Consider the following 18,286-nt stretch of genomic DNA (forward strand, 5'->3'; position numbering starts at 1 on the left):
CTTATCCTGCTTCTGACTCTCAAAGCCTTCTGGGAGTTCTGGACTAAGAATCCTCTTGAACATCTTCAGCTCGTTCTTCACAAATGTCACAGTATTCTCTTCTAGCAACTGAAATAAATAAAGTAAATAAGTTAAGCAAGAGACTAAATGCTTTCTCATTAACACATGAATGAATGATTGACAGATCAACTTTACTTGAGGTAAACAAAAACAAATGTACATAACAGGACCACATACACTGAATATGGAGGCCAGGTCTGTTTGATGACTCTGGGAAGACTGACCACTGAGAATCTCTGACTCTGATCTCTCCTGTTGGTTTCTGTGGACAAATCATGAGATTACATCTCCTCATCCAGGGAGTGCACACACACACACACACACACACAGAGGGAATGTTGTGTTTGTTTAATATTGTTTCAGGACTATGAAAATGGAAAAAAGGTTTAGCCTATGGATTATGAAAACAACAAAAAGAAATGGGAAAATGGGAGAGGAGAAATGCCTAGAGACAGTGTTGTTTAACTCACTGACCATGACCCATGAGTTCTTCTTACCTTTGTTCACTAGAAAAGTCTCCCTCTCTAAACTCTATAGGTGGATTCATAGACTGGTCACTCTTCATGGACACACAGCTGGGTACAGGGGAGGCTGGTCTCTCCTGCTTGATTGGGCTTCAACACAACAGAGACAAACATTACGTCTCTCATCTACTCTGAGCTCAGATGGGGAAACAAGAGTTTCATTCCAAAATGTTATGCTTTATATCCATTTTCAGAAATGTTCGTAAATTAGCTTTTATTGTTTGAAGAAATTCTGAAAGCGATTGGTGTGTTTTTTCACTAGCTAATCATGGCAGGGGGTTGTTCAATGACAGACATGTATTTGTTTAAAATCAATCACTTGATGGTTTCATTTCAGAGAGACAAATAATCATGTTTTTATTGCAAAATGCTATATATCTGCCTCACTCTCAGAGAAATAAGTAGTACTGCTAGGTTTTATACAGTAATAATATATATCTGACTCACTCTCAGAGAAATAAGTAGTACTGCTAGGTTTTACACAGTAATAAAATATATCTGCCTCACTCGCAGAGAAATAAGTAGTACTGCTAGGTTTTACACTGTAATAATATATATATCTGCCTCACTCTCAGAGAATTAAGTAGTACTGCTAGGTTTTACACAGTAATAATATATATATCTGCCTCACTCTCAGAGAAATTAGTAGTACTGCTAGGTTTTACACAGTAATAATAATCAAAAAGAACGCTCGATCGAGGTGTTACTTTGGCAGATAATGTCACCCATCTAAATACATCGTTTTTTATTAATTTTTTATAATTAACAAAATGTATGTTGTTTTTGGTTTATGTCAGTTTCATTGTGCTATGCTATAAATTGTTATTTTATTGTTGTAAGTGGTAAAATGAACTAGAAAATGTCATATTTTGCAATTCTGAGTAATTACTACTTTAATAAGGATATACACTTTATTCAGTACTACTGCAGTTGCTAAATAATTCCAATAGAATGCAGCATAAGACCACAAATGACATTTCAGAAGGTTAGTTTAGTTTTCTCCCTGGATACACCACCACTCCCCCTCACAGGAAAACTCCTGCACACGCTTTTTACTGTCCCTTTCCACACTGCTAACGCAATAAGCCTGAACATTAATTTAGTCACCTCTGGTCGAGAAAAACGTATTTTCCTAGTACATTCATTGTCAGATTCATCAACCACCCGAGCCACTGCCTCTTCACCCCGCTATCATCCAATAGCGAGGTCAATACAGGTGCATCAAAGCTGGGACTGAGAGAATGAAAAACAGCTTCTATCTCAAGGCCATCAGACTGTTAAATAGCCATCACTAGCACATTAGAGGCTGCTGCTGCCTATTGACATCATTGGCCACTTTAAGAAATGGAACACTGTTTACTTTAATAATGTTTACATATCTTGCACTACTCATCTCATATGTATATACTGTATTCTATAATATACTACTGTATCTTAGTACATGCTGCTCTGTCATTGCTTGTCCATATATGTATATATTCTTAAATTCCATTCCTTACTTAGATTTGTGTGTATTGGGTGTATGTTGTGAAATTGTTAGATATTACTTGTTAGATATTACTGCACTGTCGGAGCTAGAAGCACAAGCATTTCGCTACACCCGCTATAACATCTGCTAAACACGTGTATGTGACAAATAACATTTGATTTGATTTGATGTAATTTATTGGCGGGCTGGAAGATGCACTCTTGTCTTTTCTATTCCGAGGTAATTTACTCCCAATATCAGATATTAAGATTATTTTCTATAATGTATGTAAACTAGGGTTGAGGTTAGTGCATCTGACTAGTGATTATTTACCCGGGGTTCAACACCTGCTATAGTCACTATTTTGTTGCTCTTCCAAAAGCATCACAGGCCTAATACGAGATATATAGCTAACTAAAGTAATGAGTGACCATCTTAGAAAATCATGGGACATATAGTATTTGGTGGCATAATATTTTATGTCAATCATATTGCTGCTTGTAGCCTATAACTGATGCTTCGTTGTCTTATGTTGCGATCTATTGGAAATATTTAGCAATTAAAAGTTATTAATTCACGTACAGACATTGGTGAGGCAGCTGAGAAATAAAGTGTATTAGATCAGTCTCAAACCTGCCCCACGCCAATTGCTGGACTTTCACACAGAGGTTACTAGGTCACCCAATTCAAACCACATTTGAAAAATAAAACAAATGTGTCTTATTTATCAAGTGTTCTGTCTTGCAATTATACATATAATAAAACAACAACAAAATAATCAAAACGCTATTTAATACTATAATTGTATTTACTAAGATAATATTATTACTAAAATAGTTTCTAAAAGTGTTATAGGCTACCCTACCCTAGAATTAGGGGTTAGGGTTACGGCTAAAATAGGTTATAAGTAGGGTAAGAGTTTCTGTATAGCACTTTGTGACATCTGCTGGTGTAAAAAGGGCTTTATAAATACATTTGATTGATTGTTAGGTTTAGGGTTTATATGGCAATAAACAGTATGGGTTTAAGGCACTCTTGCTCCTCCTTGTGGCCGTATGTGGGTACTACATAACTCATTCATTACATTTACGTCATTTAGCAGATGCTCTTATCCAGAGCGACTTACAGTTAGTGAGTGCATACATTATTTATTTATTCATACTGGCCCACAGTGGGAAGCGAACCCACGGGTCTCCCGGTCGCGGCCAGCTACGACAACAAGGATCTCCAGTGGCACCTTAGACCACTGCACCACTCGGGAGACCTGACACTTCATGACACTTGCTAGGCTCATAATCTGAGGTAGCAACTGAGTCAGATCTACAAATCCATTAGCTAGACCACCCGATTAGACAACAATCACCCCATTATACCCATTTGGTTTGCAACTCAGTGAACCTGCGCAGCATTCGCTCAATTTGATGCCTACGAATAAAGATTTCGATACATATCAAATTACCCAGCAGCCATTTAGAAACAACAAGTCATCAGAAAAATTGTTATTTCTTAATTAAAACATTTCTTCTGGCTGTTTAAATCGGCCACATCTTGAAAAAGAGGACAGGGACATGGGTTTTGTTTAGATTGTACACTTTTTTCTTAAAACAAATATGTTTAACCATGCGCAGCATTCGTAACCTTGTTAATAATAAGTTACCTGAGGTAAACCTACAGGGTTAACGCTCACCAAGTAGCCGTAACCTTGTTAATAATCAGTTACCTGAGGTAAACCTACAGGGTTAGCGCTCACCAAGTAGCCGTGACCTTGTTAATAATAAGTTACCTGAGGTAAACCTACAGGGTTAACGCTCACCAAATAGCCGTAACCTTGTTAATAATCAGTTACCTGAGGTAAACCTACAGGGTTAGCGCTCACCAATTAGCCGTAACCTTGGTAATAATAAGTTACCTGAGGTAAACCTACAGGGTTAACGCTCACCAAGTAGCCATAATATTGTTAATAATAAGTTACCTGAGGTAAACCTACAGGGTTAGCGCTCACCAAGTAGCCGTAACCTTGGTAATAATAAGTTACCTGAGGTAAACCTACAGGGTTAACGCTCACCAAGTAGCCGTGACCTTGTTAATAATAAGTTACCTCTGAGGTAAACCTACAGGGTTAACGCTCACCAAGTAGCCGTAACCTTGTTAATAATAAGTTACCTGAGGTGAACCTACAGGGTAACGCTCACCAAGTAGCCGTAACCTTGTTAATAATAAGTTACCTGAGGTAAACCTACAGGGTAAACGCAGGCAGGTCTCATTGATAACAATAGTGAAGCTGGCATTGTGACGCAGAACAATGGACTGGCAATAGAACGTTCTGAAGGCGAGTCGGTGTCACGGAGCTCAATAGAACTAATAGGAGCTGGTAGGGTGAAAAATGCCCAAACATAAGGCCTGTTGTTTCGCGATTACTTCATAACCAGGGACGTATGGTAATATTTTGGAACTGGGCTCCATGGCGGATGCAATTAACTATTTTTTATCCGAAATAAACGTTGTAAAAAAGGTCACTTGAGGCGCCCCCAAAAATAATATAAAAAAGTTCAGTCCTTGGACACAGAGGGGTTAAACACTAAAGTTACCATCCATCTAGTGAAGAGGAGAACCTGACAGAGGGAGCGTAGCCAGCATCCGTCAACGAGAGAGAGAGAAGCCCTCCACGGTATTTAACAGGTGGAAGAAACAACCCAGGAGCTCCATCGGTCCACAAGAAATGCAGGCAGCCGGTGATGATATAGTGGTAGCTAGGATAACTAGGATGCTGCTGGTAGAGTAGCTAGCTTAGCTAGCTGTACCGACTAGCTTGGCTAACTAAAAAACGAGTGAAAAGGATCTGGCTACACTCATACTGTCCCTGACCAAAAAGCAAATTGAACAATAAACTTCGGTGTCTCAACACTGTAACGAACTCCATCGTTGTTTCCCAACATCACCTCAGTCCACTTTGCGCGTAACTGGACAATATGCTTGGCGCCAAACCGTACGTGGACGCAGACAGTTCTGTACGGGGACGCGGACAGTTTCAGAACGCGGACATGAGCAGAGCAACACAATACATTTACATTGACATTTTAATCACTTAGCAGACGCTCTTATCCAGAACGACTTACAGTTAGTGAGTGCATACATAACCCAGTCTTTATACTGGCTTACATTAGTAATATTCATTTATTTATGTTTATATGTAAAACAAACATTCAAAGTTTTTTTATAACAATATTTTGAGATCTGGGCCCATATCCACAAAGTGTCTCAGAGTAGAAAATTGGTCGTATAAGTGCTGAGAATTAAGACATTTTACTCTTATGGGTATAAATGAATGCATAGCATTTTGTCTTCGGTTTGGCATATTAACTCATGCTTATTTCTGAAGATTAACTCAGGTTTTGGCCCAGCGGCTAAGGCGTTGGAGCAGTGGCAGGAGTTGGACCTATGGCAGAAAGGTGGCTGGTTCGAATCCCAGGCCAGGCGCTGGAAAAAACGGGTGGACTTGATCTGACCACTGGAGGGCTGCTGGGTTCACATCCTCAAAACAATCACCTTTCGTTGATCAGAACTCTAGAGCTTCTTCTTCACTGAACCCAAAAATATATCTAACTTTTAGTGGTTCCATATATTAAGGAAGTGATAGAAGCCTTTTTGGTTCTATAAGGAACCTTCTTTTCTAAGTGTATAATAAACACGTTTTTCTTTTGATTATTTAATTACCTACATCATGTTTTTTCAAGTTATCCCTTTGGAGCGCAACATCACATTGTTAAAAAATAATCCTAAATTGGTCATAGCTATAAATTGGGCAATTGAAGGCATCTAGGGCCGTGTTCGATGAAAATGAACATTGTATGCAACGTAGTAGGCAACATTATTGGCAAGGGACTTGATGCCTACGATGCCAAAGCTATTTAGAGTTGTTAAACGGGTGTGAAGAGTGTGTTGGTATAACGGTAATATTGTCAAAATTCCGCTTGTAACAACCATCAGAATTGGTTAAAGAAATATGCATTCCATTATATTAGGCAATGATGAAGAGTAGGCAAAGTGTTCGTGTCGTGAAAATTCTATCAAATGTCTTCCATTGCAACGAGTCCAGTCAGGGTGCTGCAGAACCCCTGCAGTACCTCCACTGACCCCGGATTGAGAACTCCTGATTTAGCAGATACTCTAATCCAGAGTGATTTACAGTAAGTGCATTCATTTTAAGATAGCTATTTATTTTAGAAATAAACATAATAAATTCTTCATAAAATTGTAATCTCACCTCTTAGCGTTGGTGTCATGTTTCCCAGAGAGACTCATTTTAGAGGCAGGGACCCCCTCCTCTCTCTCCCCAGAGAGACTCCTTTTAGAGGCAGGGCCCCCCTCCTCTCTCTCCCCAGAGAGACTAATTTTAGACCACTGACCCCTAAACAGAGATGCAGCATGTTGGTTGTGGTGAACACAGTGACAACTCATTCTAGAATGTCAATTGTTCTCTTTTACTCATGATCTCTTAGAAATAAAACATTTACTAACAGACACATCCAAACAGTCGGGTGATTTAATTTAATCACAGGAACATTGTTACGTTCCTCAACAAGAAATAAAACATTGTCTCTCAAACAGAAGAAGGAACTAACAAAGAGTCACTAACAACAACCAAAACGAAACAGGTGGTTTTAGGAGGGGTTCTGAAAGACACTCATGGGGGTGTCCACTAGTGGTGGGAATCAGAGGCTTTCTGAACGCCTTGGGGCTTTCACCAAATTGTGCCGAAAATGCCATTGATAGATTTGAGTCCAATAAACAACATTTAGTTAGAATGTGTGGTTCGCTTTTTGCCTCCAGGTTCACTATGTTTTCAAAAACGATGCATATGTGGTATTATTTAGGATACTAAAGACAGAATATTATCATAGGCTACACTAAATAAAACTCATTATTTAAACAAGGATGGGAAGATAGTGTGGTTCCACAGAAAATAATTGTTCAACTATAGCAGGGATTCAATCTTGTGCCTATGTTGATGTCTGATCCAAATCCCCATCCCTACCTGCTGAGCTACCATTCAGTGGCTACAAACTGGAAGACATCAAACTAAATGTGTAAATAAGGTGTCCAGTGGAGGTAAATACTTTGCTTTGAAAAAAGCACCGGCACCAGGGAGAAATCAGTGAGATCTCTCGCATTTTGCAACACATGGTTCGAAAAAGCATGAGATCAAACAAAGCTTCGGACGTCATTGATCATGTGGTAATGTTACTTCGAAACTATCCATGGCAGTGTTTCAAACACTTAAAAGACTCCCTCTCCCCTCAGCCCTCAAGTTAAGTGGACACTTCTGATGACGTATCATGACGTATGATGAGTGGACACTTCTGATGAAGTATCATGACGTATGATGAGTTGACACTTCTGATGACGTATCATGACGTATGATGAGTTGACACTTCTGATGACGTATCATGACGTATGATGAGTGGACACTTCTGATGACGTATCATGACGTATGATGAGTGGACACTTCTGATGACGTATCATGACGTATGATGAGTGGACACTTCTGATGACGTATCATGACGTATGATGAGTGGACACTTCTGATGACGTATCATGACGTATGATGAGTTGACACTTCTGATGACGTATCATGACGTATGATGAGTGGACACTTCTGATGACGTATCATGACGTATGATGAGTGGACACTTCTGATGACGTATCATGACGTATGATGAGTGGACACTTCTGATGACGTATCATGACGTATGATGAGTGGACACTTCTGATGACGTATCATGACGTATGATGAGTGGACACTTCTGATGACGTATCATGACGTATGATGAGTAGACACTTCTGATGACGTATCATGACGTATGATGAGTGGACACTTCTGATGACGTATCATGACGTAAGATAAGTGGACACTTCTGATGACGTATCATGACGTATGATGAGTGGACACTTCTGATGACGTATCATGACGTATGATGAGTGGACACTTCTGATGACGTATCATGACGTATGATGAGTTGACACTTCTGATGACGTATCATGACGTATGATGAGTGGACACTTCTGATGACGTATCATGACGTATGATGAGTGGACACTTCTGATGACGTATCATGACGTATGATGAGTGGACACTTCTGATGACGTATCATGACGTATGATGAGTAGACACTTCTGATGACGTATCATGACGTATGATGAGTGGACACTTCTGATGACGTATCATGACGTATGATGAGTGGACACTTGCAGGGCAAAGGGTGAGGGAAGAATAGATTAATTTTAAATGGACCGCCCTTGCCCAGAAATGTGTCACTCGTTTGTCCGACGGTTGTGTTTTCAGTCATCATAGCGACCGTTCTCTCTGCGTGGGGCGTGGGAAATGCATGTTTCATCTTCAGCCGTTGTAGGAAAGATACACTTAAAACACTCGTAACCCTAAATTCCATTGCTATCGGGAAACCGGGCCCAGAGTGACTTCAAATACAATTGCCGTATTATAGTGTATTTTAGCTTTTAAAAGACTTGAGCATTTCCTGTTGCTGCAGGATAATTTTCCTGCTGTGAGAAACTGGGTCAAATTAAGATATGGCATCTGTAAGTGCATTCATCTGAAGATATCTAAGTGAGACAACCACATATCACAGTCAAATATACAGGATACGAACATTCCATTCCAGCTAAACAATGGATATATAGCATTTAGCCAAAAAAACCATTGATAAAAAATCTGAGATCAGTAACGTTTTGAACACACCGACTGCGTCATTGCATTTTGGTACCAGAAGTACATTAATTTCCAATGGAACGCTGCGTTTGCCTTGAAGCATTGCGTTGCAGAGGCAGTTGCAGTGCGTTCTGTGTGGTGCGTACGTTGGATTTATCGAACAAATGCGTCAAACTGTGTACATAGACGGCTTGACAGAAATGGTAGCAGAAAGTGAAAGTTTAACTTTTGTTGCACACATATTTAGATGATGCTGCATACTAATTTGCGCAATGACGCAGTCGGTGTGTTCAAAGCGTAATATTTTAGGTATCCTTACTTAATAATTCTTAAACAAAACTGTAATCTCACCTCTTAGCTTTGGTGTCATGTTCTCCAGAGAGACTCATTTTAGAGGCAGGGCCCCCCTCCTCTCTCTCCCCAGAGAGACTCATTTTAGAGGCAGGGCCCCCCTCCTCTCTCTCCCCAGAGAGACTCATTTTAGAGGCAGGGCCCCCCTCCTCTCTCTCCCCAGAGAGACTCATTTTAGAGGCAGGGACCCCCTCCTCTCTCTCCCCAGAGAGACTCATTTTAGACCACTGACCCCTAAACAGAGATGCAGCATGTTGGTTGTGGTGAACACATTGACAACTAATTCTAGAATGTCCATTGTTCTCTTTTACTCATGATCTCTTAGAAATAAAACATTTACTAACAGACATATCGAAACAGTCAGGCTATTTAATGCAATCAGATGAACATCTGGTTGTGACATCTCTTCTCCATGTTAACTGTCAATAATAATAATAAGTCACTGTTTGTTAAGGTAGTTATAGACAGTGCAGCAACACAAGGCCATGTCTCACACTTATTTGTATTAATTAAAAGTCGGCTATTTGTTGTCTTTGAATCTGAGAATGTAGACAGAAAGGCTAAAACGGGCATGATTGATCTGAGGGGAAATCATTGATACATTCAGAAAGTATTTTTTGCAACAAGTAAGAGAAAAGTAATGTAAAGTAGGCTAGTTTATAATATAAACTCAGCAAAAAAAGAAACATCCCTTTTTCAGGACCCTGTCTTTCAAAGATAATTCGTAAAAATCCAAATAACATGTATCTTCATTGTAAAGGATTTAAACACTGTTTCCCATGCTTGTTCAATGAACCATAAACAATTAATGAACATGCACCTGTGGAACGGTCGTTAAGACACTAACAGCTTACAGACGGTAGGCAATTAAGTTCACTGTTATGAAAACTTAGGACACTGAGGCCTTTCTACTGACTCTGAAAAACACCAAAAGAAAGATACCCAGGGTCCCTGCTCATCTGCGTGAACGTGCCTTAGGCATGCTGCAAGGAGGCATAAGGACTGCAGATGTGGCCAGGGCAATAAATTGCAATGTCCGTACTGTGAGACGCCTAAGACAGCGCTACAGGGAGACAGGACGGACAGCTGATCGTCCTCGCAGTGGCAGACCACGTGTAACAACACCTGCACAGGATCGGTACATCCGAACATCACACCAGACAGGACTGGCAAAAAGTGCTCTTCACTGATGAGTCGCGGTTTTGTCTCACCAGGGGTGATGGTTGGATTCACGTTTATCGTAGAAGGAATGAGCGTTACACCAAGGCCTGTACTCTGGAGCGGGATCGATTTGGAGGTGGAGGGTCCATCATGGTCTGGGGCAGTGTGTCACAGCATCATCGGACTGAGCTTGTTGTCATTGCAGGCAATCTCAACGCTGTGCGTTACAGGGAAGACATCCTCCTCCCTCATGTGGTACGCTTCCTGCAGGCTCATCCTGACATGACCCTCCAGCATGACAATGCCACCAGCCATACTGCCCGTTCTGTGCGTGATTTCCTGCAAGACAGGAATGTCAGTGTTCTGCCATGGCCAGCGAAGAACCCGGATCTCAATCCCATTGAGCACGTCTGGGATCTGTTGGATCGGAGGGTGAGGGCTAGGGCCAATCCCCCCAGAAATGTCTGGGAACTTGCAGGTGCCTTGGTGGAAGACTGGGGTAACATCTCACAGCAAGAACTGGCAAATCTGGTGCAGTCCATGAGGAGGAGATGCACTGCAGTACTTAATGCAGCTGGTGGCCACACCAGATACTGACTGTTACTTTTGATTTTGATCCCCCTTTTGTTCAGGGACACATTTTTCAATTTCTGTGGAACTTGTTCAGTTTATGTCTCAGTTGTTGAATCTTGTTATGTTCACACGAATATTTACATATGTTAAGTTTGCTAAAAACAAACGCAGTTGACAGTGAGAGGACGTTTCTTTTTTTGCTGAGTATATAATAGCGGTTTGTTAGTGATATGCAGATGGAGGTCTATACCTCAGTTATAGCCTACATATCCTAGATGACCAGCCTAAACCTGTTCAGATCAGTTCCCATAACGTTACAGGCCTACCAGTAGCAGGACAGAGCATGTAGCCTAGGCATGATATGTTTCACATTTCCAACAGAGACCTTCAGGTTTGTCAGCATGATAAGTGATCATATATCTAACCTACTCTGACTATTGAATGTCTGTAAACGACCTAACTTTCTAATATAATAGTTCTATGTAGCCTAGACTTACCAGAGTCTGCCCGTCTTTCCTTAAACTCAACACATTTATCCTAATTTTAATGTTGCAGAGAAATGTGTCCCACAGTTTCAACAGCGATTTTGTAAGGGCGTAGGCTACAAACTTACTTTTAATTTCATATGAGGAAACTGGTGCGGCCGCCTGTTTTCTTGCAGATGAAGTAGCCTCTCATAGGGAACTCATTCAACCAGCCTAAACAACAGTAAATAAAATATGTCAAATGATCAAAAAACAATGGTGTAAAGAGAATCCTGTCCTCCTAATATAGCCATGTACATTAAAGACAGGTTTATTGCTACAGATGTAGGATCTTAATTTGAGCCCGTTTGCTACAGCAGGAAAATAATCCTGAAGCAACATGACATTTGAATTATTATGTGGATAATTGACATTTTCCAAAAGGGAAAGGTGGAAAAGGGGAAATTACAAACTTCAGAAGCCTTTTTAAACCTCAAATACACAACAAGTTTTAGTTCTCCTGCAACAGGCTGATTAAATTAAGATCCTACATCTGTACAGAGCTTGTCTTTATCTAAACCAAGGCAGTTTGCATTATTATTATGACGTTGCAACTGTCAGCTGCTGTTATAGACCCATCTGAACAGTTTCTTTCCCAATGCTGTAGCCCTCACCAACTGGCCATCTGGCCCATAGAGACTAAAGGACTATACACTCTATGCTGCACACCACATCAAGCCATCTCTGAACTGGGGGAAGGTTTTGGGAAGGTTGAAAGATAACAGTGAATAAGAGACATTGGGGGGAAGGTATTGGGAAGGTAGAAAGATAACAGTGAATATGAGACATGGGGGAAGGTATTGGGAAGGTTGAAAGATAACAGTGAATATGAGACATGGGGGGAAGGTATTGGTAAGGTTGAAAGATAACAGTGAATATGAGACATGGGGAAGGTATTGGGAAGGTAGAAAGATAACAGTGAATATGAGACATGGGGAAGGTATTGGGAAGGTAGAAAGATAACAGTGAATATGAGACATGGGGGAAGGTATTGGGAAGGTAGAAAGATAACAGCGAATTTGAGACATGGGGGGAAGGTATTGGGAAGGTTGGAAAGATAACAGTGAATATGAGACATGGGGAAGGTATTGGGAAGATTGAAAGATAACAGCGAATATGAGACATGGGGGAAGGTATTGGTAAGGTTGAAAGATAACAGTGAATATGAGACATGGGGAAGGTATTGGGAAGGTAGAAAGATAACAGTGAATATGAGACATGGGGAAGGAATTGGGAAGGTTGAAAGGTAACAGTGAATATGAGACATGGGGAAGGTATTGGGAAGGTTGAAAGATAACAGTGAATATGAGACATGGGGGAAGGTATTGGGAAGGTAGAAAGATAACAGTGAATATGAGTCATGGGGGAAGGTATTGGGAAGGTGGAAAGATAACATTGAATTTCCCCCAAGTATCTCAAACAGGAAGTTAAATTAGTCACAAGGTTGTGCTAACTAAAGTAGTGTTACAAAAGCCTTTCCACCCCACTCTTCCCCATCAGTCTCAAGAACAGAACCTGTGGTTTAATGTAGAAACATGTAGATACAACAGAAACAAGATGTGGTATTCTCAACTTCTCTTTTACCAGAACAGAGACATTTCCCAGAGGAGGCTGGTGGGAAGGGCTATAGGAGGACAGGTTCATTTTTAAAGACTTTTGTTTTTATCTTTTTAATGACAGATCATAGAAACATGCTGTTTTCTGAAATATAGATACTGTTTTGGTGCTGAGAGGATGAATATGAGGTTGAAAAGTGGCGGAATTGCCTTTTAACACTAGAATCAGACCCCAAATAAACCTATGTCCTGCTCCCTGACTTTTCCTTAATGTTTGTATTTTACACTGCTCATTTGTCCGAATTTTTTAATCACAAACAGAGAAGTATTCTATGCCTTGTTACCCGTTGTTTTCACACCTATTCCCAACTTAATCTGCCAAGACAATGCGCCACTAATGAGTCTCTCTTTCCTCACTGAATAAATGACAAATGGATGAATGGGTAATAATTGTGCACCTTACTTCACAACTGAATTTAAATTAGGCCCAAATTAGGCCCAAATGAATGATAAGGAGGGTGCAGATGTTGAATTAATTTAGAACAATAGTATAATGATGAGTTTGTGTTATGCCTGTTTATCAGCAGCAAATCATTTGACCACACGCCTTTGTAAATGGGACGGATTTATTTTCTATAACTCTATTACTAATCAAATGTATTGTGGGAAATGAAAACATGCTACATGTTGCAGAAGGCCTTTAGAATAATGCAAAACATATCCTTGACTCTATCCAAGTTGATGAGTGGGAAACAAACTGATGCCAGTCAGCCTCACAGCCGGCCCATCAAAACTACACCTGAACTATACCTCAACTCATTTCACACATAATAAGAGTTAGCCTATAGACCAGATTACATTGACAATAATCTGATGAGTGACAATATTATCAGTTGTCAAATTGTACATGAAGAGATGGACGCATCTTGTAATTGACAGATGCAGGGAAAGGAGCATCTCTTTATCAAATCCTCCTTCAGAGTCACATGCAGGTAAAACATTGGGATTTCTATATAGTGCTGTATCTGAAAGAGCATATTCTGCAGTTTCTATGACACTTACCTTTATCAAATAACTCTCAACATTCAAGAGGTGCAGCTCTATTTCCAAATGTCACTATTTTCACCAACATCCCTGCTGTTCATTCATTTAGCACATGACCAGAGCATTGCTCTGGCTACTAAGCAAAAACTAGTAACATAATCAAATTAAAATATGCTATTCTGTCGTCAATGGATGAATGGCCAATAGAAACCAGATAGAAACGGATAATGATGCATGTGATTTCAGTTTTGGTTAGCAGCGGATGTTGAAACCAACTTGCTCAATGTCTTTCCATATCTGGGGAAAGATGAAACCAGACCAGCCGAGTGGGAGACTGTCTGAGACTGTGGTTTTGAGACACGTGGAGCCAAAAAAAATAGACACAATGTCAAGACAGCAGGTCCTGTTCTCCCTCTTCCCCAAGAACCACAGCTCCCACTGGGGAAAAAGACACAATGTCAAGACAGCAGGTCCTGTTCTCCCTCTTCCCCAAGCACCACAGCTCCCACTGGGGAAAAATACACAATGTCAAGACAGCAGGTCCTGCTCTCCCTCTTCCCCAAGCACCACAGCTCCCACTGGGGAAAAATACACAATGTCAAGACAGCAGGTCCTGTTCTCCCTCTTCCCCAAGAACCACAGCTCCCACTGGGGAAAAAGACACAATGTCAAGTCGGCAGGTGCACACCAAACAAGGCCCATGAAAACTGTGTGCAGGGCAACCGATTTGATTTGTTTGTGGACCTGAAGCATAAAGAGAAGACGTGATTGGTTCATGTGTAAAGGCTCGGTACAGTGTCTGATACAATCAACACATTATTGTTTTTACATCTTGTCATGAATATATTTCCACAAATATTTATTTATGCAATTAATCCTTTATAATTGTTCATGCACTGGTGCTTTTGTTTAGAAATACAGCAAATAATTTCACCTGAGCACCTGGCTAGTTATATTATTATTATTATACTTTTTTTATTTGTACTTTGTCAAAATAAACTGTAAATCGGCTTTATTAACTCTATTACTAATTGAATCTACAAATACAGTTGATTAAATGGTTTACACTGTAATGTTTTTATTGTAAGGGAAACAGAAATAGGATATAGGCCGATTTTGTAGAATTAACTATTGTTGTTATTTTTTTATTGATATATTTCCACAAATATTTCTTCATGCAATTAATCCTTTGCAATATATGAAGCACTATTTATCAAGCGTTTATTTAACAAACCATGTTTGCACACCTTGCACCTTGCTGGTTGATATGCATCTGATGCATATGCTAAAGTAGACGCCTGGTAACTTTCTCTAGCGGGTTCTTATATGCTGAAAGAACAGGCGGTTCTAGTGTTAAGGACTGGTAGATGGGTGTTGCTCATGCATTCACTCATGCTGACCGGCTCCAGTACTTTGTTCTTGACTAAAGCCTCCAAGTCAGCCTTGACTTATGGTCTGATAGCATAAGGTACAGGTCCTGCTTTCAGAAACGTTGGTTTGCTGTCTGGCTTAATGCTAAGCTTCCCTGTAATGTCGTTCATACTACCCAGCTGTCCATTAAAGACTTCTCCATGTTTCTTTAAGATGGCAGGTAGGTCTGTGTCTCCATGTGTCATTGTATGCACTGATGGTCAGTCCAGTGTGATTTTCTCCAACTATGAACATCCCAGTAGTGATGCATAGTCTCCTTTCACAACATAGAGTGGCAGCTTTTCAGATTGTCTGTTTACCTGAACTGTGACATCAGTGATGCCTCTCACAGCGACAGATTCACCTGTGTAAGTCTTTAACACGAGGTGCGCTGGTTGAAGTGGAAGGTGTTTCAGTGTATTTATTCTGACACAAGAGATACAGCTGCCCCTGTGTCAATCTCCATACCCACCGGCTGTCCCTCTAGCAAGGGGGAGACATAGTAGCCGTGCGGCCCGCCAGGAAAAAGTCAGGATTTTCAGTGTGACTTCCTGGTCTGATGAGTCACTCACCTCAGTGTTCTCTTACTCAACAGTGTGAACATGTCTATGTGTCTTTCGTTGGAATGCCTGTTTCTTGTTTCCCGTTTTTGTGATTTCTCTGTTCTCTTTTTGTTTCTGGAGACTTGTTCGATGTTGCCCTTTTTACCACAGGCTGGACAATCCATGTCCTTACACCAGCATGTTGATACCTGATCTCCCACCTTGCCACAGTGGAAGCATGTGACTTGATTTCCTGGTCTCTGATTTTCAGTTGAAACCCTGTGCACTTTTCCTTTTTTGTGATCAACTTTTTATTTATTTTAAAGGAACATAAAGACGAGAACAAATAGCAGCAGGAATGGTTATACAGCTAGAGACACAATACTGTTAAAATATATATCAGAACAAATAGCAGCAGGAATGGTTATACAGCTAGAGACACAATACTGTTAAAATATATATCAGAACAAATAGCAGCAGGAATGGTTATACAGCTGGTGATTAGGATTGTTAGATGAACCCACTAAGTTCCTGATGAACTCAACTGGTGAGCCTCTTTAGCAGCTAGTTCCATGGACACACTGATTTCAATGTCCTTTGCCAAGGTCAGATGACTTTCAGTCAACAGTCTATTTTGTGTAGCTTCACTCCGTAGCCCACATACTAGTCTGTCTCAAATTATGTCATTTAGAACAGCATTAAACTAAGTGTTCTGGTAGTTTCTTTAATGCAGCAGCAAACATTGTTACTGATTCTCCCTCTTCCTGATGTTTGCTGTGGAACCTGAACCTTTCAGCATTAACTAGTGGTTCTGGTGAAAAATGTCCTTTAAGTATCTCCACAATATCCCCATACGTCTTATTACCTGTTCTGTCTGGCTGTAGCAGGCTGCCTAGTAAATTAAATGTCTTTGGCCCCATTACACTAAAACATGGAGGCACAATGTTGTCCTCATCCATCTCATTTACAAGAACAAAATATTCAAACTGTTCTGTATATGAGCTCCACTGATCAATACTTTCATCAAACTGTCCAATGTTTCCATCAATTCCAATAATTTTCCGTTTCTCAATAAGCTCCTGATTGTCACTCACTTCAATATTATCCTCAACCAAAGCAATATTTTCCTCAGTCACGTGATATTCATTCACTTCACTCACTGACGTTTCCTCCTAAATTCACTCATTTAGCAATTTTTTATTCCAAAGTTCATCTTCACAGTTGAAAAAATGTCCTTTCCTTTAATCACTGTATATTCCTCCCTTTTATTCATTTTGTTTTCCCGCTCCGACGTCCGTCTCCAGTCCTTTTCTGCCGTCCATGACGATGTTAACTCTCTTTCTTAGCTAGCTAGACTATGCACTTGCCTCTGCTATCAATACACTGTGCTAACATTAGCCTATTCTGGACCACAGAAAATAACAGTTTTAAACAGTTGTAAAAACCCACTTCTTCCAGACAGAATAGTTCCTGTAGATTCAGACTTACTCATCACCAATCTGTTGTTATGTCTGGTGGGTTTCATAACCACGTCTGTATAACAATTCAATAATGATGAGACAGGAGACAGGAATCAGTTCAACCATTTATCTGGAACGTGATCATCTCAACACATACAAACCCCCATGATGCTCTGCAGCACAACCCCAATATACAAAAAATACATAGATAAGTAAATGGACACTAAACAAAACTCATAGAGGAATTTAAATGTTCAGTTGTAGAAAGTAGAGCCATGGGATAGGGTCAGAAAGGTCAGTATGTTTGATAACTGGTTACAGAGGTGACATAACAAGCATAAGGTCCATTATAACACAGTGAAGTAGAGGTGGGAGCTAAAAGCAGACATGGACAGTGAGATGGTGTGAGGAGGTCAGGGGTGAAACACTAGATCAGGACAGGTAGAAATGGCAGGGCTGGAAATAGACACAGAGACACATTCTGATCATGGCACAGACCTGACCTGAGACACCCAAACAGAAGATGCCATAGCAAAGTCCTGTCCAGTAGGCTATATGGGATTTCCTTTCATCAAAATCCAACACATAGAAATGAGTGTGTGTCCAGTGTGTGTGTGTGTGTGTTCAGTGTGTGTGTGTCCAGTGTGTGTGTGTGTGTCCAGTGTGTGTGAGTGTGTGTGTCCAGTGTGTGTGTGTGTGTGTGTGTGTCCTGTGTGTGTGTGTCCAGTGTGTATGTGTGTGGTTGTCCAGTGTGTGTGTGTCCAGCGTATGTGTGTGTGTCCAGTGTGTATGTGTGTGTGTGTCCAGTGTGTATGTGTGTGGGTCCAGTGTGTGTGTGTTTGTGTGTGTCCAGTGTGTGCGAGTGTGTGAGTGTGTGTGTCCAGTG

The sequence above is a fragment of the Coregonus lavaretus genome, assembly GCF_964263955.1.
Source record: "Coregonus lavaretus genome assembly, contig: HAP1_SCAFFOLD_1194, whole genome shotgun sequence".
Lineage (NCBI taxonomy): Eukaryota > Metazoa > Chordata > Actinopteri > Salmoniformes > Salmonidae > Coregonus > Coregonus lavaretus.